The following is a 23,941-nucleotide window of genomic DNA, read 5'->3' as shown; positions in this document are numbered from 1 at the left end:
AAGAGAATTATTTGCCACCTCCCCCTCACACACACAAGCAATAATAATTGTACCAGGTTTACATTTGAAAAAATGGGCAAATTTGCTTGTTCATTCAGACTAAGTTGGTATCAAATAACCACAAATTCCATATGTTGCTTTTTCTGTTTTGGTTGCTAAGCATACAGAATTCATGGGGAGCTTGCTAAATAAGTTTGACACATTTTCAAATGTGAATTATAAATATTGGTGGATTCTTTTCAGGAGTGACTGTCATTCAGAAATAGATCTTGAATGAAGCTTTCCTCCTCAGGAAGAAGACCTGGATTTCAAGCTGAAAGGCAGCCTGACTGGATGTGGGAAACAGTCCCCAGGTATGATGTAGAAGAGTAGTGGAAATGACAGTCCTTTATGATTGCATGACATTTTGCAGTTAACAAAATGCCTCCTCATTCACGATCTCCTTTGATTCTCACAATTCCCCTGTGAGATAGGTATTAGGACTGGCAGCTGCCTCCATGCCAGGAACAAAGTCGTGGGCACCAAAGAGCTGTGATGGAAGGAGAAACGGCGAGAACAGGAATCTCCTGAGAATGACTCTAGCTCGTCTTGGCAGTTCTGGGGCTGTGTTTCTTCAGTGTGGGAAAATGCGCTCCACCACCCTGCTGAGTCCAGCCATTTCACTTCTTGGTTTACTCAGTACCAAGCCAGTGGTGCTTACATAAATGTCCTTCTGGCATGAGAAGGGGAGAGAGAGAAGGGAAACAGCAGCTGTCAGCAGAGTGTCAGGCTGGGGACCTGCCATCTCATTGAACAAAGCTCCGGTCAGCTCCAACAGTGTCCTGGGTGCAGCTATAATCATGGGTGATGGGACTGTCCCCAGGCTCAGTATAACTTCCTGTTCTTAAAGAGAACAGGGAGAGAAGGTCCCTTAGCCGGTTACCAAGGTGTCACTTGTAAATCATTAACCAGGATCACAGAGGAACCAGAGCAAGGTCAAACAAATGAACTCTGATACTGAGGCCTCTCAAGACCTTCTCTCAGACGGTACCATCTGAGCATGAATCTTTCCTGGTGTTCACGAACGTGTGATATGTTTGGATGGGTGGGTGGCGCTGCATTTTGCATTTTTTTTTTTTTAACCCTAAAGAGTCTTCCAATGTTTAGTTAGCATTTTCCACTGGGGATGGAAAAGCCCCCTCTCTCGGGTGATCCAATCCACCTCCCTACTTCTAACGGCACTGCTGACAGCTCTGCTTTCAGTAGCTGTGCAACTTGAGTTCAACGTCTCTTCTTTTTCTGCAGTTCTCCATGGAGGATTACTGCACGACCATACTATAGACCTCACTTCAAGGCCTGAAATCCTACAGAATTTCCTTTTCTGTCAGAGGGCCCACTGCTTAAAAAGCCATAAAAAAAAAAAAAGACTGATGAATGTGGATAATGAATGAAGCTGGTTGATTGGTACATGAGGAATCATACTATTCTCACTACTTTCTGTATGTGAAATCTCCATAATGAAAAGTGTTTTTAAGACAAAGAGTCAAGGTGAATGGACTTGACCGAATCACAGAATGCAAGTCTTGATTCTAGCTCTGGAGTCGGGTTGGCTTGAGATTAGATCCCAGCTCTGCCACTTCCAACAGTAATTGGACCTGACACTTAGCCTTTCTAAGACTTCCTCACCTGTAAAATCACAGAAAGATTAATTACCCCATCATGTTTCTGTCAGCATTAAATGAGATAATAAACATTTCTTAATGAGTGATAGAAGTCTTTAATTAGTTTAAGAAAAAATAGAAGGAATATAGTATAAAGATATAAGGATATTTCAAAATTCTAAGATAGGAGTGCAGCTGACTCTCAAGAGTAAAAATTTGAAATCAGGGACTCTAAGGGTATCGAGACTATACGTGGTTTCATGTAACTATGCTTCCTTGAATGATTGTTCTACTCTTCCCTTTGCCACTAACCAGCTTTCTTTGCTTGCCAGTCTGCACAATTGAAAACTTGGCTGCCCACAGAAGCTTCCAGGTTTATATTTCCCAATTCAATAGCAACCCCAGGCTAAGTTTGGATGTCCTGGTTTGGATTCCAATTTTCTGGAGCAGATCTTTTGTCTAGCTTGAATAAGATGTCACCCCTACACCCAACAATATCACATTGTATTAACATGGAGGCTCTCTTGGTGGCCATATGGATGGAGTCGGCAGGGAGAGGTTCCCAGAGGAAGAAAGAGCAATCTCCCAAAATGGGCCAGAGTGGGTTGGTGGTGATGGTTCTAGACAGATAAAATGATAAGAGTTAAAATGCAAAATGCTTAGAACATAGTAGTTTGTAGGTATTGGCTCCTACTTCTTTGAACTGACCCATCTTTATGTCTTCAGGGCAAAGTCTTAGGTTAGCCCAACCAGAAAGAAAAGGAAGAGAACTATAATTATAATTCATTCCTTTGTTCCAGAGTGCCTACTCTATGCCAGGTGAAGAGGATACAGCAGCAGAGACAAAAGCAAAACAAACAAACAAACAAAAAAAACCCTGCTCTCTTGGAACTTATAATGGGGTGACACAATAATAAAAATTATTAGATGATGCATCCTAGAAGAAAAAATAAACAGAAAAGTGGGATTGGAAGTGCTGGGAGTTATATTTCTTACAACAAAAGGTGGACAATAAGAAAGTGACATTTAGACAACAACTTGAAGAAGATGAAAAAGTGAGCCATGTGGTTCGCTGGGAGATGAGTATTCCAGGTAGAGAGACCAGCGGGTGCCCAGGCCCTGAGTCAGAAGGAAGAGCTAGGCGGCCACTGGAACTACAGGGGACTGAGAAAAAGGAAAGTGCATGAGATATATAAAACCAATGACCTTTACCAGGATCTTCAGGATTTTGTACCTGAAGAAGAGGAGGAGAGGTTTTGTGTAACACTAATATTGGTGGCCATTCTTTAGTGATCTCCGGATAAACCATTTCTAATGGGAGATAGCCTATAGTAAGTTAGTTTCTCACACTGTAAGAATAACAGGAAATGTTACACAGGATAGCAAACTGGACACCTAGCTGCAGGGAAATGCCAGAACAACCCTCTCCTCCAGGGTGCTGTTTTTTATCAAGCAACTGAGATCATTGCACAGTGCTGGCAGGAGAACCAAGGATTTTAGGAAGGATGAATGTTCATTTGAACACAGATGGGCCTCTGAAGAAAGAAAATGCAAGGCCAGGTTTTCTTGTAAGATGCCAACATAATAATTTTTGTGCTTTTAATTCTGCATATTAATCAAGAGATGGTCTACGTAATAGTCCAGAGGAGAAAACCCTATTACGTGACTGTGTCCACAGCCCTTTTTGCAATGATCACAGCTGAGTATTTTGAGTGAGGACGTTAGCTAACAAAGGGACAGGAAGAAATGGAAAGGGAGAGCCAGATAGAATCCCTTCCCTGTTCCCAGGATATCGGTGCCAACCAAAGCCCACACCAATTTGCTCTTTTCTTGAAACCATGATTTGTACAGTAGGAGAGCAGTTTGGACTCTCATACAAAATAGAGCTTGCTCCTGAACCTCGGACAACTAAATACAAGAAAGAGTGTATGGCTATTGGGTGAGGGATTCCAGAAGTTAAACACCTGTCAAACATCTGGGCAGAGTGAAAGAGGGAAATGTAATTTAGACAGAGGAAATGAATTACAAAAAAGAAGCGCAGCAAATCCAATCCTCCTGTAGCAGGTGGTCCAGGAAAAGGGGAGGGGTGCAGAATAAGCCTCTTAACTGACCTGGATTAGTAACAATATTCCCGCCCTGCTCACACTTTAATAACTGATTCTGATGATAAGAACAGGGAACTTCTTTTTGCAGTTTGAAATATGTGGTGTCTTAAAGAAACATTTTTAATTAAAGGTAATCATCTACCTTTAAACTCATGTAACAAAATGTATGTACAAATATACACCAAAATATTGGTTATATTGAGGAATGAAATGAAGAAAGGCAGTGGAAGTAGGATATTTTTTTCATGTCTTTCTCACACATGTACACTTTGGTACTCTGACCCAATATGTGAATTTGGTCTTCTAGTTATGATATGGATTATTATAACTAACATTTCTTTCTCCTGGGCATCTCTGAGCAGAGGATTTGGGGGGTAAAATATGCCAGATCACACTATATCACAGAGCACATCATTGTTAAAACGTGAGTCTGTCTATCTATCTATGCATATCCATCTATGTAGTTTATCTTTACCTGTCTAATAAACAGTACAAACATATGATATGCAATCCAAAGTTTTTTATATTCTTTCTCTCATTCCATCCTCGGTCACTTTCTCCACAGACAAGAGACATTATGCAATCCTTTGTTTAGTGGTACCATATACACTATTCTCACATTGTCTTTTTTACTTAACAAAATAACATTGATATGGCTCCGTGCCTCATTTTTTCCCTCAAAGGCTGAATAGTATTCCATTGCATGTTCGTTTCATAATTTATTTATTTAACAAAATAACATTGATATGGCTCCATGCCTCATTTTTCCCCCAAGGGCTAAATAGTATTCCATTGCATGTTCGTTTCATAATTTATTTAACCACTCTCCTAATGATGGATATCTTGGTTGTTTCTAAGCTTTTTTCACTGCCAACAATACTCTACTTCTAGATGTTGGGCATTCTGTAAAAACAGCTAATTTAGAAACTGCTCAATTTGTTGAACTGAAAATGTGAAATGACAGACTTGTGACTCAGCTTGACATAATGGGGAGTAACAAAGTGCTATCTTTTTCTACAATCAATTACCATGAAGTAAATGAACAGTGTCAGGAGGAACGAAGTGAAATATTATTGATTATTTTTAATCAATTTTCAATCTTTTATTCACCTGGACAGGGCAAAAAGAGGATGGATAAGAGCTTTCTCTATTCTAATTTGAGGAACATTTTCAATGTCTTTATTTAAGCTTAAGTTTAGACATTAGTTGTAAGACATAGAAAGGTGACACAATATGCTAAATTGTGCTATTTCAACTTGGGTTATGCTGATAACTGCATGGTTCAGAGTTAGAATTTGTCAAAGGAGAAACTTGTGTGAGACTTGGAGAATGGAAGCAAAGCAAATCATGAAGTTGCGTGGTCATATATGGGGACTGACAGAAGCAGAGGTATCTGGCAGGTTTTCACTGGTTCTTGCTCTCCTCTGCTCTGCTTCCTGATCAGCTTCTTAACCTCTAGCTTTGCTGACCAGCAGTGGCACCAAGCCCTCCATGTGCTTGGCGATGGCCCCAGATAGCTGCACAGAGGCATAGCCTCCCTTAGACCTTTCCACAAGCTTCTCCTTAAGGCCCTAGGCTGTCAGCTAGGCATGCTTGGCTACTCAGATTTCCCTGAAAGGTCCAACATGTCATCCATGTCAGTGCTTCAATTGAACTGGCTGGCAACACTTTGATGCTTCGACTCTTCCTTATCGACCTTTCTCTGCTTCTCCCATACTAGTATATGGTCTTATTCCTATAATAAATCCCTTATTCCAGTCCTAATAATCTTGGCTCTGCTTTCTTGCCTGAATCTTGATTGCTACATATAGTAAATGAATCATTAATTATATCCTTCCTGAAATACCTTATCATTTCTAGGCTCTGTTGTAAGAGACAGATGAGAAACTTGAGGGTAACAAGAAGATGATGGCTTCCTATCGAATTCCAATTAGGCAAGAAAGAAAGAGCAGATTAAGCTCCCATTAGCAGATGTGAATTAGACATCCAGAGGATCATTCTGGAGGTCGTCAGAAAAAGTGTAAGTTCTCAGCTTGAGAGGGTTTAATTGCAATCCTGTTGCAAGTCAAAGGGATGAATAAATGCCCCTGAGAGTCCTTTCCAGTATGAATGTCATACCACAGTCACATAAGACTCAAGAAATGTCACATTAAGTCAGTTCACTGGTTCCAGCCCCTCGTTTTTTTCCTCCCGGTGGCCCCAAGAGATGTTTGTGGGAGGATATAACTGTATTCGAGTATATCACCTGAAAGTGAAGGATGCCCTCCGGCAGTCTTTCCCCAAACCTATTAACATCCTTTTCTCTGACTCCTATTTAATGCTATTAGGTATTATTTCATTTCAGTTGTTTGGAAGACAACCTTGTTTCCCCATAGAATGTTACCTGTCAAAATCAAAGTCCCAAAATTAGGTGTTTTCAATATGACTTTGCTGAGTTAAATACCTGGGTTGAACTTGACTATTGACCTTTCCCAAACAGTGTTATTTTTCTTTTATGTGAGACTTATTGGGTTACTCAATTCTATTCTTTTTCTTATTGTGGTAAAATAGATATAACATGAAAATTGCCATTTTAACAATTTTTAAGTGTCTGATTTCACAGCATTGATTACTTTTGCAATGTTGTGCAACCATCACTACTTTCTGTTTCCAAAACTTTGGCATCCCCCAAACAAACACTCTAACTATTAAGTAATACTCCCCATTCTTCCTTCTCTCCAATCTCTGGTAACCTTGAATCTACTTTCTAGAAATTTTCCTATTCTAGATATTTCATAAAAAATTAAATTATGCAATATTTGTCCTTTTGTGTTTGGTTTATTTCACCAAGCATGATGTCTTTGGATTACTCGATTCTTAATTCTGTTCAAATTGAACATAAATTTCCCCTCTCACCTTGTTTTGGGAATCTCTTTATGACTTCTTTTATTTTGGTTTCTTAATTGTCATTGTAAAAGGAGAAAATAGACCCAAATATATAGGGCCTTGTTGAAATGTGATGTTTTAAAAAACAAAAGTATGAAGAAATAAATTCAACTGCATGAAGATATTCTTTTACAAGGCTCAATAGTCTTAAAAACAACCATCACCTAGATGAAACATCAATGAAATATTGCTTTTTATCTTCGTATTGAGACAGTGAGGTCATAGAGCTACTGATATAAATGTTATTTCAAGGCTGCCAAGCTCCTACTATCTCATAATAGTCCATAAGTATTTGAGCACAACCCAGTCCTTCAATATATGAGAGGGATAACATGGCCATGAATCTTTAATGCATGATTAATTCTTTTTGACATTTCCCTTCAGTGCTGAGGAAGATGGTTGCATTTGCTTGTGGCTGCATTGACAATAACTTATCTCTTCTTTCATTCCTAAAGGGAAATGTCATAACAAGACCCACCATTAAATAAAACATGTACATCACAGTTTGTTTTTTTTTATTTCTGAAAAACAAAAGAGGCTGACCTCAGAGTCAGAATGAATTTATACTGAGCTAAGAAAAAGTGAAACCTAAATATGGAATCTTGTTTGTTTTAATGTTTGCTATTTTTCCCGTGGCAAGAAAAGTATTCAGAGTATAAAGCAACAGGAAAGTAACTACTGCCCACCTATGTAAGTAGATTGTAAAATTATCTACTTGTAAAGATATAAACACCGTAACATGTATAATTTATAGTTTGGTTCATTTAATCATTTATTCATCCATCCAGTTAATAAATGACTACTTTATGCAATGTGCTACGGTAGGCACTGTCAGGTCTGTCCAGTATGGAAGCCACTAGTCACATTGGACTTCATAATGTAAATTCAGTAAATTCAGTAAAATAAGAAAATCAGATCTTTGGTTGTACTAGCCATGTTTCAAGTACTCAATACTTACATGTAGCTAATGCTATCATATTGGACAGCACAGATGGCAAACCATTTCCAGCTGAAAGTTCTACTGGGCAGCACTGGTGTAGAGTAGAAAAAAGTATAATAAAGTTCTTTCCTTAAAAGAGTGTAATCTAGTTGAAGAAACTGCATATTTATAAAGAAAATAAATATTATTCTTGTTTTATTCTGCAATATATGATAGCAATAAAATAATAGGAGCTGCCCTTTGTGGGGCATGTACTCTGTGTCAGGTACTGCTAAATTCTTTACACATGTGGCAGAACAAATGTAACTCATGAGTGTCCGGTCTTATTCCTATGCTTATTGGCCTTTCTCCCTTTCTCACCTTCGCCAGATCTGACTGCATCGTTATGCATATTTACAAGTGGGTAGACAGGCACAGGACTGGATGGGAGAGAAGAAAGGGTAGAAGTAAAACGGCAAGATTTTATGACCTAGAACTGGGAGAGGAGTTAGTTGAAAATTTTGAAAAGAAAAGATCTGAACAGCTGTGGGTGTAAGGAAAATGTATAAGAAAAGAAAGGGGATTGTAAAAGGTTTGTTGGGGACTATATATGTTCCTTCCAAGTACAGAGAAATGTAAGTAAAAAAGTCAAGTTATTTTGATATTAATGCTTTTTAATTTGACTGTGTTCTTTGATCATCACACTCTAGATAGGACAGTGTGAGTCACGTATACGATAAGGTGATACTATCATTATTCTCATTGATTTAACCTTTACTACTACTCTGCAAGGTAGGCTATTATGATTCTCATTTTATTAATGCACAGCCTAAAATTCAGAGAAGTTAAATACCTACCCATAGTCACACAGCCAATAAATGGCAATGCCAGATTTGAACCTAGATATATATATAACTCCAATGTCCATGCTTTTAATTGTTTTGACTTACTGCTTCAATATAAGGAGGATGAGGTAATATGTGATAAAGTGCCAAGAAAGCCATATGGACATTAGTAACTAGCCCAAAGAAACAGAAATTATAGTGAGCTGGAGTGACTACTATGTGATTCATGGAAGAGCGTGAAACATAAGTGGCCCTCCTGGAGGACTGATGAAACTTAGATGGGAATGAGGAGAGATAGATGGAGGAATAACAGGACATGAAAAAAAAAAGCAGGGACCTTGGCTGCAACAGAGAGCTTGTAGTCATCTGATAATGACATTCTAGAAGCTAGGGTAAAAAGATCAAATAAATAATTAAATAGCGTTTGATAAAACTGTTGTCGAGGGGTAAAGATTTAAATATGATGTTTAAGATAATACTTAAATTTCAACCTAGTTGCAAATTGCTCAGTTTCCCTTGGCAGCGTCTCTCAGGAAATGGTAAAGAATGAAGCTGTCTCCAAATCTCTATGAAATTCTTAGGGGTGATGGTTAATTTTATGTATCAATTTGACTGGGCTATAGGGTACCCAGATTTTTGGTTAAAAAATTACCCTGGCTGTGTCTGTGAGGGTGTTCCTGAAAGAGATTAACCTTGGAATGTGTAGGGGACCTTTAGAAGCCTGAATAAAATCGAAAAAGCAGTGTAAAGGAGAATTCACGCTTTCTCAGCCTGCCTGTTTTTGAGCTAGGACATCGGTGTCTCCTGCTTCCACACTTGAACTTGGACTGAAACTACATCACCCAGTTTCCTGGATCCCCAGTTTGCTGACTCCAGATCTTGGGACCTCTTGGCCTCCATAATCATGTGAATCAATTCCTTATGACAAATCGCTTGTATACATATATATTCTATTGGTTCTGTTTGGAGAACCCTAACGTATATGGTTTCTGTGGGTTGATCATAATGAAACAATGAATCAGGAAGTTCAACTACTTCCATACTATCTCATCATGCAGCACCTCAGGGAGTGAATTCAGAGCAAGGAATAGGCACTTCTGTCCTCTCAGTTCTCTAGATCTAGTCTGGAATGGAGGCACTTCTGTAAATCTGGATCGACAAGAAGATCTGGAGGCCAAGGATGGAGTCTGAGTGATCTTTCTAAGGCCAAATACCTAACAGTCTCCTCAGACTTCTAAGAAAAACTTTATCCAAATAGCATGACCTTCGGTAACACATAAAACAAGAAAGGGAAAAATAGACTATCTGAGAGGCAAGGAAGGTTCGTGACCAGACTTGGGCTGGAAATGTTCTGTTCATGAGTCCATCTGGTATTACTCTGAAAATCATCTGCAAGGAGAATCTGGCAATCCCTAAATAGCCAAATGACCAAGCTTCAGTTCCTCAGCCAAGAAGGGCGACCTGTTCCATCGACTCTGACTCTGAACTTAGCCCTCTTCCAGCTCCTTTGTCCAAACTTTTTTTGTGCAGAGTAACCTTTGCCACATGGAGCAGTTAAACCAAAGTTTCTCAGCTTGGAGGGATTAAAACCAAAAACAAAAACAAAAAACAAACTTGAAGCTAAAGCCCTGTTTCCAGATATTAAGACTTAATTCTTTGGTTGAAAATCTAGCATGAATACATTTCCAACACTCCAGTGATTCTAAAATACAACTGGGGTTTAGAAGCATTCAGCTAGACCATTCCACAATAATAACCTATCTAGGACCAAGACATCCCTAGATTAGTCCACAAATTCTGAGGAGAATTAGTGTTCTATAGTTCTATTATATGTAGTTTTGCCAGGATAAAGCAGAGCTCACATCATACCTGTCTTACTTTCCCTTTTCTTTGTAGCAACTCAGTAGTGTCTTTTAGAGGTCTGTTCTCCCCTTCCTTTCCCCCATAATCCTTTCATCCCTATCACCTTCTTCTTACTCTAGGCCTTTGCTATTTGAAGTACAGTTCTCAGACGAGGCCCAGTGCCATTACCTCGATGCTTGATAGAAATGCACCTAGTGAGTCAAATTCTGCATTTTAATAAGATCTTTGGGTAATTTTTGTGCACTTTAAAATTTGTGACTCACTGCCTATAGCACCGGATAAATGCCCTGACACTAAGACATTTGTTGTGCAGAAGAGAAGGTGCACTCTGTTCCTTCTTTCACCTCCTAAGGGATAAGGTCATTAGTTCCCTATCATAAAGCCTACTCTCTCATGTTAAGTGAAATTATATGTAATGTGTACTCAGAGTCACATATTTATCTGTAAGTATGGAGAGAGAGGCCAGCCAACTGGAGAGCAGTTTGCCAGACAACTGGTTGATGGTGCGGGCGGGGCGGGGTGGGGTGGGGTGGTGGTGAAGGGTACGAGTGTGAGGAAGGGAAGGAGACACATGGAAATGCCAAAGCTCAGTACTCAATTATGTGTCCAATGCATAGCAGCTGAACGTATGAGCTATTCAGATGCCGTTCATATTTCTTGAGTCGCCTGTTTTTTACTTGATTTGGCTTGGGTCTCTCCTAGCTTGTGTTGGGAGAGATCTCTTTCCTTTATGGATTAGTGACTGCAGGCACTGGCAGCTGGGTCTGAGCAATGCCTTAGGTATTTGACTATTTCAATAGGACATGCCAAGGAACAGGTTGACCCAAAATAAATCTCTTGAGCACACACTGCTCATCATGTTATTATTGGTAGAGAAAGGAGTCTGTTGCTATAGAGAGTAGAAGCCCAGAGAAGTTTAAGTCAAGATGAAATTCCTTTTCTCTCATAGTACCTCACCTTGGTCACCATCATTTAGTGAGGTGTATACATATGTATATATGTATACACACATATATATATGATATCAAGATCAGTGAGTGTATATATACAATTGAATGTGTATATATATATGTGTGTGTGTATATATATACATATATATATATATAGCATTGAGATTAAGAATATGAGTTTCGGAGTCAGGTTCATTTTGCTTGAATTTTAACATCAGTGTTCTCTTCTGTAGAATGAGGATGGTGAGAGACTCTAATAGGGATGTTGTGAAGATTAAACATACAGTATATAACATTGTATCCGATGTAGAGAAAGCCTCCATTGATAATATTATTATGATCATACTCTGAGTTACACACATTAACAACCTCTGTAGATCTGGAGTGAGTCTGGAACTTCCATAGCGACTGTCGTTTGCTCTCATTGAGGTTTTACATTGGGTTCTGTGTGCATTGCTTTGAGGTACTTTAAGTGAAGAACACAGACATCCTCCTCTTAAAAATAGCAGGTATATTGTCTACAGCCATGCCACCCTGAACAAGCCCGATCCCATCTAATCTTGGAAGCTAAGCAGGGTTGGGACTGGTTAGTACTTGGATGGGAGACCACCTAGGAAGACCAGGTGCTACAGGTGTAAAAACAATAAAAATAATAATAAGGGATTGTAAGCTGACAAGTTCCTTGTAATCTGTGAGGTCAACCAAGGGTTGCCTCACCTAAAACAAACAAACAAACAAACAAGTATATTAACATATATACAGGCACCTAGGCTCCTGGGAAAATACTCTTTCTGAAGAAAAGATGTCAACTGGAGCAGTCTTGGGTGATTATTGGGAACCCAAAGTGCGCAGCAACCAAATGCAAGTCCTAATACAAAAAGATTTAGCACCATGCATACGTTTGTTTAAAAAAAACTGCTACCAAGTTTTATTCATTGAGATCATTTTTGAGCCACACTCTAGTTCCAACCAAGTGCCAGACTGTATTTACTGTCCTCAGACTGCTGAGCTTCCCTGTGGCAGCTCCAACTCAGCTCTTACTGGAATGTCAGAGCTCGAAGGCAAAGAGTTTGAATCCCCTGATGCCAGGTTATTCTTGGCAATAACTCACCTTGGCCCAGATGGAATCATGAGGCTCTGTCCTCATTATTTGGGGCTGGAACCAGGAGACATCTCTTCTGTGTAGAATGATGAAGAAAGGCATGGGAATTCCACCTGAGCACAGGGGTGGAATGGGATCACTGTCTTTTTCAAATGCTTTCCTCCAAATAGTAAAATCTTTTTTGTCAAACAATGAAGTATCCCAATACATAAAACAGTATTTTGTTCTAACTGATAAATAAATCTCTGTGTATAAGGGACTTTTGGAGCCTCTATTTTTCCAGATACTTGCTACCATGGGTACTCACTTGCTCATTCACACATACATACACACTCAGTAGCCTCTGTTGCTCGCTACCAAGGAATCCCAAGGCCCTATGAACACTGTTTAAAAATCACTGCACTAACTGATCTCTAAGGCATAGTCAGTTCCTTTTTCTATTATTCCAATGAACCAAATATGGCTTTAGAAAATAAGAAGGGATTTCGTGTGCTGGGGTGAGGGTGGGGTAGAATCTGTAAGAGAAGCCAAAGCTCAGAGAGGGATGGAACAGAGAAAAGGCTAAAGGCCAAAGGAAGGACTGAATGTTAGTAACAGACAAGCATCTTTTTAAGAGCCAACGAGGCAGGAGGGGATTATGTCTGTCTTCTCGGGCATGAAACACAGCTATTGGTTCACGTAACAGTCATCCTTTTGTGGCCTGGATTGTTCATATGTCATCAAAGTACCGAATGTGCTTCAGCACCCAACTGGATGAGATGTCCCTCCTCAGTGTCTCATTTTCTGTATGAGCGGAATAAGAAGGCCTGGGAGGTTGGCAGCAGGTGGAGGGCAGCAGGAGGGCCCCAAGTTTCCGTGCACTGAAGTCTCACTAGTATCTAAAAGCTCTGGGTCTTTTGAGTTATGTATCATTTGCACCTATAAAATATGTGCTTGACAGCATTTGAGAAGCTTTCCATACTAACTCCCAACCCTGGGATCTATAAGTCTGACCAAAGATCCTCACTGACTAATCTTTAGAAAGCCTGAGCCTTAGAGAAATGGGTAGTCTAAATAGAAATGGGGAAAACATTAAATAGTAATTGGGTTAGGCAAACACTGGCAGGATTAGAAAATTCACAGTTAAAGAATCCCAACGACTTTTAAAACCAGCAAAAATAACCACAAAAACAGAGATAAGCACTTCCCCCTCTAAGTGTCCTAACTTCTGTCTTAGTTAGACATTTAGAGTTGTAAAACTCACTGAACCTCCAATAAAACCAAAAATGTTCTTCTCCATGATCCAAACTATGCTTCTCTCTGCCTGGAAGGGACTGATACCTATAAAGGACTTGTCAAACCATCAAGACTAATTTAAAATGCAATTGCATTTCAGAATTGGGCTTTTAAATCCAAAGTGTCTGACTACTGTTTTTTGTTTGTTTGTTTGTTTGTTTGTTTCTTTTTTTTCTCTCCTCTCTGACATATCTTGGAAATGTAACTGCCCAGTGAGTCACCAGGCTGCTCTGTCCCGGCTCAATGTAAACAAGAGAGGAAACTGTCAAAGGTTATGGGAGGGAGGAGGTAACAGAGGCCATAATCTCTGTGTGGTCACAGAAGTGCTGCTTCACATCAAAAAGCCAGGCCTTCTAGCCATTGAAACTCCTGAGAAGGAACAAGACTTGGGGGCAGCAGCAGTGAATTGAGTTCCTTTTCCTAATTTAGATCTGGAGTCTGGACTGGGGCAGGCACCCATTGTGCATCTAGGAAAAAATCCACTATGATGACTGTGGAATTGGAGCAATAGGGAGGGGGAGGGCTCCCAGAGAGGTAAAGATGGGTTGGTTTTATAAGGAAAATGAGGTAACTAAGGTGGCTTTTGCGGATTTTAAATAATCTAGGTAAGAAAATTGGGTTTCTCAGAAGGGCCCACCTAAAAAGTTCCATGGGCTCCAGCAAATTTTATTTTTAAACTCCTAAGGTGTCAGCAGGGAACTGCCTGCCTCTGTCAAGTTCTTTTCTCCTCATTAGGCTGCAAGTGGAGTCGTTGGTATAAGCGAGCCTCTGTGGATGCCTCCCCGTGTGCGCTGCTTTTGCGGTGTGCAGGCACCAGGCATCTGCTCTCGCCACCCGCCTAAAATAGAATGTCTCATTGTGATAGATTAATCCTTTGGCTCAGATCCTGCCCCGGTCACAGCTCAGCCTGCACTGTGTGGGTGGGGTGGAGAGGGGGGTGGGGGCGGAACAAAGGACACTTAACTCATTCCACACATCCCCTCTGTCTTCTGCAGACGTGCCCTGTCCAGCTGCTCAGACTTTATGTAGAAATGGAGATGGGGCTGGCAGGTGCCGGGGCGGGCCTCCAACAAGAGGATTGTTTGCTTCAAGTGACCCATGCACCCCTGGAGACAGAGAACCAAATTAAGGGAGATCTTTCCTTTCTCTGATCTCACTGAACATTCACTTTCCGCTTCTCACTAGCCCATTTGTATTTCAGTTTCCTCATCTGTAAAATGGGGATGACAATGTTACTTACTTCACAGAACTAGTATTATGATAAAATGAGTTAATACACCGGAGTGCTTACAACTTTACGAAAGAACAAATATTGAATGATTCCCTTTTATGAGGTACCTAGAGTAGTCAAAATCATAGAGACAGAAAGTCAGAGAGTATAATGGTAGTTGCCAGGGGTTGAGGGAAGGAGGATGGGGGTCACTGTTTAATGGGTACAGAGTTTCAGTTTGGGAAGATGGAAAGTTCTGGAGATGGTTGGTGGCGATGGCTGTACAACAATGTGAATGTACATAATGCTACACTTAAAAATGACTAAAATGGTAAATTTCACTTTACCACAATAACACACACACACACACACACACATACACACTGTGCCAGGTATATAAGATGCTATGTAATGCTGGCTATTATTTATTATTATTATTCCTTTTCTATTTCATTTTGTAAATATTTGTGTGTATATATTTTCTCCCAAAATGCCTCTTGTTCATACATAAATGTTCCCATCACCTCATTCATAGGCAGCTTTAATTTACCTACAATGAATGAATGAATGAATATATGTTGGGCCAGAAAATAGAATATCCGTAAGTAACCTCCTTGTTGTTCTTAACCTCCTAACTTGCAAAGGGGACAATGTTCTCTACCAGTAATCCTGAAGGTAGTCTAAGGCACCCAGAAAGGCTATAGCAGAGTGATGATTACAATTGGTTCTATAATTTTCTCTTTGGTGAATTGGTTCTTAAGTTTAGAAATAATCAAAGTTAGCCCATGAGAGCTGTTCAAGGACCCATCTCAGGACCACCCTGTCTTTAAAGGACTATTTGGAGACTGAGCAACATGGCAGGTACCCCGAAGGCCCACCTTGAGGTGGACTTGAGGCTTCATTCGAGATTCATTGATGCCAGTCTCCCAGGACTGGCCCTTAAGTAATTTAGCCTTTAGAGGAAGAATAAGGGAGTTGCGCATCCTTCCATTTACTGTGCAGTGAATCCTTTCAGTGCAGTGTGTTCTCATCATTTCTGACCATCCTTTATCATCCCACCCAAAATGAGCAAGGAGGAGAGAGCCACTTTATAGTTTTCAGTAAGTTCACCAAACCTAACTATGGTGAGTCTTAAAAGACATTGTAAAACAAAAACAAACAAACAAACAAACAAACAAAAACAGTAGGAATCACCTAAAAGAATTCTTTGGAAAGATTCAGAAATGATTAAGTGCACCTTGTAAGCAAGGAGAAAAACCAGGAGCAATTTAAGGCTAAGTGCATGAAAACACTTGAGTCTCACACACTAAGCATGAGTCTATTTTTGTGTGAAATATTTTCACAAGCTCATTGGGAGTGTGAGGCTTCATCAGAAAGCAACAGTTCACCTTGTGGGAAACTAAAGTTAATTTTCAGGGACCTTAAACAACCTTTGGCCCTGGTTCAGCAGGCTGGGAAAAGAAAGAGTTGAGTGACAGTAGGCAGCAGAAACAAAAAGCCACAAGACAGAAGATTAAAATGGTGGCCGAAAAGAGCAGTAGAGAAAAGAGGAGTCGAAGACTTGAAGATTATGAGGGAGCATCAAATACTGCTGGAAAAAGTTGGGAAACGAAATGCACATTTAGACTCTGGCCCCAACCTCTCCCACAGTCCCGAACAGTTTCTGCCCCAGACTGACACACACCAATTTCACACACTTTGGTCTTTTAAAGTGCATTTGCTTAAATTCCTAGTTTACTGGAGATTACAGATGAGTCACAGTGTGTAAAGGTCTGTACCCTTTGTGCCACCTTGGGAAGCACATTCTGCTGAGTTGGCCTGAATGCTGCTGGTGACAAGTCGATTCCTTGTCAGCCAAAGGCTCCCTTTTGAAGCCTCCTCCTGGGACCTCTGCAGGGACAAGGGCAGGACAGCACGTAGGAACCTAATCTGAATTGCCATGATTTTTTATCCCTTGTGTAGGCTCGGATGTAAAGATGCTTTCCTCACAGGGGTCCTGGACCTATTCAGTCTCTCAAGATTAGCTTCATGAGTGTATGCACACACACACCCCATAGCACCTGGGACCAACTTCTAAAGCCAGGCCTGTGGCCCAATGGAGCCTTGTTCCAAAGGAGGAAGGAGCTGTCTGCTAGAAATATTGAGTTGCTGCTTTCAGCAGTGGGACTGGGATACACAGTCCATGCTGACTTCACATGCAGACAGAAATCTGAAATAAAAATGAATTCAAATAAAGGTATTTGACGTTCATACTAAAGAAAGGAGAGAAAGACTGACTTAGTGCCCAGAGAATCAAGAAACCAGTTGTTTTTAAAGCCAACTCTGCCGTTGGTAATCTTGAGCAAATCATTTAACCTCTGCATTTCTCAATTCCTCTAATTGTAAATCGGGAGCTCTGATTCGCACCAGCTAACCAGCTATGCAGCGATAATTGGGGAGAAAAAAAAAGACAGCGAGAGAGAATGTTATCTAAATTCTTTGCCTATATACAACGTACAAAGTCTTAAGGAATGCGATAGTGCTGTTTGGATATGCATGTTGTGACTTTACATCTGTATCTCATACATTTGGGCTAAATGTTCTCACTAACTCAAAATGAGACCCGCCTACCCTCAATGCTAAGCATTCCATAGATGCTGCTAGTCCCAGTGGTCACAGGGTAATGAAACACAGCACACACCCTCAGGTACTCCAGCAGGTCCTGGCTTGACCTGCCAAATGATGGGGTAAATCTTTGTGTGGTTCACCATGTGGAGTTAGAGTCCTGGATTATCATTCATAGACCTCTAAGCTTCAGGCTTCTTGTTTTGCTCACATTTCTTAGAGACTTTGTTCTCCCCATCTTCCCACAACTGTAGTCTCCATGAAAAAAATTAGAATATTATTATTTTGTTAATTTACATTTATCTAAGAGTTGATTACTTTGGGATTTGGAGCTGAAAGTATTCAATAATTCTGCACGTGTCAGAGGCAGAGATAACGGTTTCTCTTGAGCATTATCTTCTGTGAAAGGGGATTGTGAATAACAGACCAGTTTTCATTCATTCCAATGAAGTCTCATCAGTTATGAACCTCTTTTTAATAACTTACATATTTGAATCTTTGTGAGGCTAGAGTGAGAGAGAGGCTGAAGAATATGTATGATTAAGATCTATAACATTCTGTCAAGGGGTAAAGGGTGTCATTGATGAAAATATTTCTCTTATGTCTGATAACAGCCAATTTGTTTAGACAAAGGGACCTAGCCTTTTTGCTCAGTTATCTATAGAGAGACTAATCTGGTTTACTTAGGGCCCATGCTCTAAGACAAAACAGTAAGTTGCTTTAAAATGAAATGAACTAATTTCTCTTTAGCCCATGCAATTATTCTCATTGACTTGGATATTCTGTTTGTCTGTGTTATTTTTTGCAGCATTTCAATATAAATGTCTAACAAGGTAACCAGAAATAATAAGCTCTTGACATTTTCTCTCCTCCTCTCGAACAGAACCTAATTATTCCCTGACACCAACTTCCCTTGTCAAGAGAGTCCTGCAGAGCCTAGAAGCAAGGACATTTTAGCCTTTGCAGATTAGTAGAGCTGAGGAATTTGTACATGTAGCTTTAAAATAGCTGAAGTGTCAAACAGGGGTCAGTTTTCACGTAGGACATTTATGGTGAAGAGTCTGGTAAGTAACTCGCATTGCTTAGTGTATTTATTTATAGTAAATTAACTATTGCAAAGCTTGGTCCCAATATATTTCAGGGACTGGAAAGGAAGTCATGCACACAAAGACACACACACACACATACACACACACACACACACGACACAGACATCATCCGAACATCAGTTCTTTAAGTTTATTTACCTTCTAATAATGATTTAGAGACATTTAAAGGAATTGCCAGAATCAAATACATGAAGATTTGATGTGAAAACAAGGCTTTGTGCTTATAAAGAGAATTTTCATTCTTCGTTTTTGCAGATTTGTGCTTAGCTTTGCATGGGACCATGCTACATGTAGTAGGGAAGACTATCCCCAATTTTTCTTCTGGGCCTCTTTGCCCCTCTTTATTCATCTTTCCTTCCAAGTTATTCTAACCATCACCCTCTTCCAAAGACCTAGAGCTCTCCTGTGGGAGTGAGGCTGAAAGCAAGCTAAAAGGTCATAACCAGCAAGATATTAGGGGTTCGTGGGGGACACCTTTTTAAAATATTTACGAGTTAAAAGAGAAGCCTAGAAAAGGTGACACTTGGAAGAACCATATTTATGACACTGGAATTGTGAGAGTTGTGGCAGAATGGGAGTGGGGGGAAAGGGATGAGGTCTTTTTGGAAGGAAGAGCATCTTCCCTTAACCTTAAAAACAGGCCATATATGTCGTCTTCTATTCTCCTCACTTATAAAGCCACTACTAGGCCATTCAAATGAAGGGTAAGTTTTGTGTTTTAACAAACTAGCAGTTCCACATTGCTCGATTCTTTCCCAGAAGCTGTTCATATACCTAAAAAGGGAAACATTGGTAAACATCAGTAAATTGGTAAACATTGGACATGCTTTTAGCAGCACGTTGTCTAGTAAAGCTTTTCAGGGTTTCCGGTGGATATGTTCTGTGTACCTCATTTATGTTCTTTTTAAACTCCTTCCTAATGATTCTCCTTCTCCAGGAAACCTACCCGGTCCTGTCTGTTCTATTGCTGCTGCTCCTAGGCAGTCTGGATCAAACGGTTAAACTTCCCACATTAATGGAGAGATGTACGTTAAGTTCACTCAGTACAGTGACTTGCATGTGTTCCTACCTGGGGAACATCAACGTACTGTCCTGAAAGGCAAGGGACAGCGTGGTCACTAGGACAGGCTGAAGGGCAAGAAACACCATGTACTTTCCAATATGTGTCCGAGCCATGCTGGCAGCTGGACAGGGCGGAGATGGCCGGAGGCAGCGAAGGCACGTCTGTTCACCAGCTCCGCACCTCTTGAGCCATAGAAACAGCTCATTCATGAGGAAACATGTGTGGGTTCACACACATGGCTTCCCTCACCCATTTACAAAGAGCATTGTCCTCAGGAATGATGGTTATGCATATCTAGCTTTTCAAATTAGGGCTGGTTTTCATACTCAGCCAAACCCGGGGGAGGGTGGTGAGGTGCTGGAGAGCAAGGTTTAAGGTAGGAATTATTTCATGTTGTTGAACACACTTTAGAGACTATTGGTCTGAAAATATAATGTCTAATGATCAGATTCTTATTGGAAGTGTTTTGATGGACATAGCCTTTTCCATCTTCTCTGTAGTTTAACTCAAACTCTTTTACCTCTGAGTCCTTCTTTGAATGAGCTCAAACAACTCCTATGGAATATTTCTGAAGTCTTAGCTCTGTCAGGTTAACCTGATTGTCCTTCACTTCCCTTCCCACATAATTGATATTTTTGTTAACATCACTGAGACGGCAGAACTTGAGGAGCATTGGTTGCTGTTATTATCTGTGTCTTGGTTGAAAACCACTTTCAGCATGAAAACATGCTGATGCAGCTCATAGAGGCCAGAAGGATGCAGCTGTGGAGCCCAGAATGCTGGTTAGGCCTTTGTCCTTCTATGCTATTTGAGAAAACCTCTTCCACTTTCTCTGTCTCAGTCCCCCCATATCTGAGATAAGGGTGTTATTTGTCTCCCTCTCTCAAAAATATTGTCAGTAGAGGGAGAGGAGAAGGAAATGAGAAAGAGCTGAGGATATGGCACTAAGGTCCACCAAGATGGTGGTGGCTTGGCTGTAAAAGTCGCTTTGGTTGGGAGACATGGCCACGGCTTGAATTCCACCTTACAGCCCCTCCTAAGGCAGGAGGGCTCAAACAACTTAGTATTGTGTGTGGTATAAAAGTAACCTTGTTATTTCACGAGCAATACTGCTGGTGTGTCTATCCCATGTTGTTTTCTTCACCACTAGGACCTCAGTGCCTGGGAGGTGTTCAACAAGTACTTGAATAATTGAACAACTGGCTAAATGAAAATACCCTTTACTGGACTTTAAGTGCAGTGTCCTATATGCAGTGGCTACTCATTAAGCACTTGATTGATGATGTTATATTTCAACTCATTTTGTGTACAGAACTTAGAGCCTGAAGTTAATTGCTTTGGCATTGCATTGTTCTTAAGACGAATGAGGGGTGGAGCCCAGGACCACCCACACCAGCACCCTATTAGCAATGAGGGTACAGATATCTGTGCAGTGCAATGAAAGGCAGTGGCAGTCTGTGGCTTCACTTGGGAAGCCCAAAAGGTCCAGGGAGTTGCTGGAAATCACTGTTGAGTCCAAAGAACAAGTGGATCCATTCTTTTAGCTCATCTTTGAGGAAAAATGTCAGACACAGCCATATCTAGGTCTACCAAGGCAACCCTGTCACTGAAGTCCTGCTCTTCAGTACTTAAACAGAAAACTGAGAACCGTGTTTACATTTCTTCCTAAGTCTTTCTTTAGGTTGCATAGTGAGAAAGCACAGCTTACCTACTGTACAACTCTAGGTTCCCCAAACACTCGTCCAGTGGATGGAGCAGAGGGTGCAGGTCAACAACCATGCACATGTTTTCCCTGAGTGAACGCAGAGATGTGCTATGTGTTTGGTCCTGTCTCATATGCAAGTTGTCATATGTATGTGATCAGGAGTGTATCAAAGAAGGCGTTGCACATGGACTATCTCACGTTCATGTGGCGTTGCGAGTATAGCTATGTTGTGTCCTCTTTTCCTTTGGCAAAAATTTATTGTATGGAAATGGAGTAATTATTCTGATTGCTAATGAATTCACGAGCCTCAGCATCTGTTAAGGTGAGTGATATCTGACCGTAGAATAAGGATTGGGGTGTACAGAAAAGACTCCAAGTTTCAGGACTTTATCATGAAATAAAGGGGGAAAAATAATATTGAAATTGTGATAGAAAGCAATGAGAATTAGGGCTGAATTCACATAAAGTGATGTGCACCTGAAAGTAATGATTTCTGAAAAGCTTAACAATTGTAATTTTAACCACTAGCCCATTGGACTAAATATTTTACAACTTCTTAAGGAGGCTGAGTAAAGGCTGTGCCTCTTTCCAGCAAGGTGAGCTCAGCTTGCTGGCATCTCTGAGTTCTGATGGGTGTAAAGTCTAGCTTGTAATTGCTTCATAGTAGAAAAATTAATATCAAATTACTGAAATGATAGTGTATTTTCCAAAAGCCCCTCCCTCTTCCTTTGCTCCATCTGCTATCTGTGCTCGGGGCCTTGCATGGTTCAGCATTTAGAACACTCCAATCATCTGAGGGGAAAGTGACCTTCCCTCAGGTTGGAGAACCTTGTGCTGTGACCTAATGAGGACATTCCCTTCAGATCCGAGAGCTAGGAACACTTTCTTCTCTGGGCCCTGATGTTCTTATGATGTTTGCTGACCAGCTTGGCAATCCCACCCCTGTGCATGTCTTTGCCTAGAGCAACCTGTCAACAATCGAATTATACCCACTTTTCATATGTGCTTATATAATAAGGAGGGTAATTCTGTAACTACAACTGAAAACCAGACATTGCTATTGTTATACATCATGTGTTGAAATTACATTCTCTTTTTCCCTTCTCTGAGTGCATAAATGAGTGTCTCAGGGTAAAACAAGGCCTTTTCCTACTTCCTTTCCATCCCTCAAGGATGACTGAATTGTAGCCTCTATCATCTCTGGCCTCGGTGCCTGGAAGAGCCTCCTCAGCTGCATCCCTGCTTCTCTTCTCTGTCTTCTCCATAGCCACCCAGAGTACCTTCCGATGTTCACCTCCCCAGTGTACTGCTTTGATCATATGCTTCCCTGTTAGAGAAACTTCAGTGACCCCCATGATTGTTGACTGAAGTCCAAACTCCAGAGCCTGGCATTTAAAAGTCTTCCCAATAAATATCCAACTTTCCTTTCTAGTCACATGTCCATTTACAGCCCACTTATACCCTATACTACTGTCAATCAGATACTTACAATTTCCAAATATGGATTCTACTTTCCCAACCTGCACTCACCCAATTCCTCATCTCCTCGTCTACCTTCTGAAGTTTTCTCTATCCTTTAAGGATGACTTCCACAAAGTCTTCCTGGTCTAAGAAAGCACTCCCTCATCCAAATTGTTCATTTCTCTTATTTGAGCTTTAAAACATAACTTATACAAATATTACATATTCATTATGAAAAAAAATTTTTTAATTGAAACATAAAGAAAATAAAAATTATTTATACACTTATCACCACCAAATCACTTCATCTCAGTAGAACATCCACTTCCACACTTTTCCACGTACATGTACACATGCACATCTTATACATTGTTTCACCTGATTGACCAGGCTTGGGTATTGTTTTGACCTGTAGTTATGGTACAAGTGCAATGCAGCCTATACTAGATTGTAATCTCCCTAAAGGCCACAATGCTTTTTATTTCTTATGGCATTGAGTACAGAGCTGTATTGTGTATAGTTACATAAGTGTTTGTTGAAAACCAGAATAAATTAATACATTTGCTTCAATAAACATTATCCAATGGCGATTAAGAAGCTTTATTTTATTTCTTGTATTTGATGAACTACTATTATAGTTATTTGTGATAAAATGTTCAGGTTTTGAACCCTGTAAAGTCAAGGGGAGCCAATAAGCTAAGGCAGCAGGAGTAGTCTGAGTTGATTGCTGGGTACCCAGGAGATTCACAGACTCTCAGTCTTAGCTGCTTAACAGAAGTTGGGGAGGTATAGGAGATGTAGAGTCTTGGGTAGAAGTATGTTTTGGAAACTCTTATTCCTAGTCCATTCTTAATGTCCCAAATACGGATGCGCATTCCATCTCTTAACCTTCTACAATTCCCAGTGCAATATGTGGTTTTTAGTTTATCCAAACTAAAAATTGTGGCTATCCCAATGCTCACATTTTAAAATTACCTACCTGACCTTAGCACCGATCACTTTTTGCCCTCAGAAGCTTGTTCTCTACTCTAGCTCTAAAGGAAATGAATACTCATATCTTGTTTCTCAACTGAAGTTAGCGTGGTTGCTGAGCGCTTATTCATAAAATATATTCACAAGAGTGGAATGGCTATTCAAGGGCTGAGCTGCCCAGTTCAATTTTTCA

General features: G+C 40.4%; 1 pseudogene; it reads left to right on the top strand.

The window, feature by feature from the left end:
• The first annotated feature begins 11,763 nt into the window (after window positions 1–11,763).
• LOC111736363 lies at window positions 11,764–11,882 on the top strand (annotated as a pseudogene).
• Window positions 11,883–23,941: the final 12,059 nt, after the last annotated feature.

Source organism: Pteropus vampyrus, unplaced genomic scaffold (assembly GCF_000151845.1).
Source record: "Pteropus vampyrus isolate Shadow unplaced genomic scaffold, Pvam_2.0 Scaffold19, whole genome shotgun sequence".
Classification (NCBI taxonomy): Eukaryota; Metazoa; Chordata; class Mammalia; order Chiroptera; family Pteropodidae; genus Pteropus; species Pteropus vampyrus.
The sequence above is the reverse complement of the archived record's forward strand: the minus strand, read 5'-3'. Positions and strand labels throughout refer to the sequence as shown.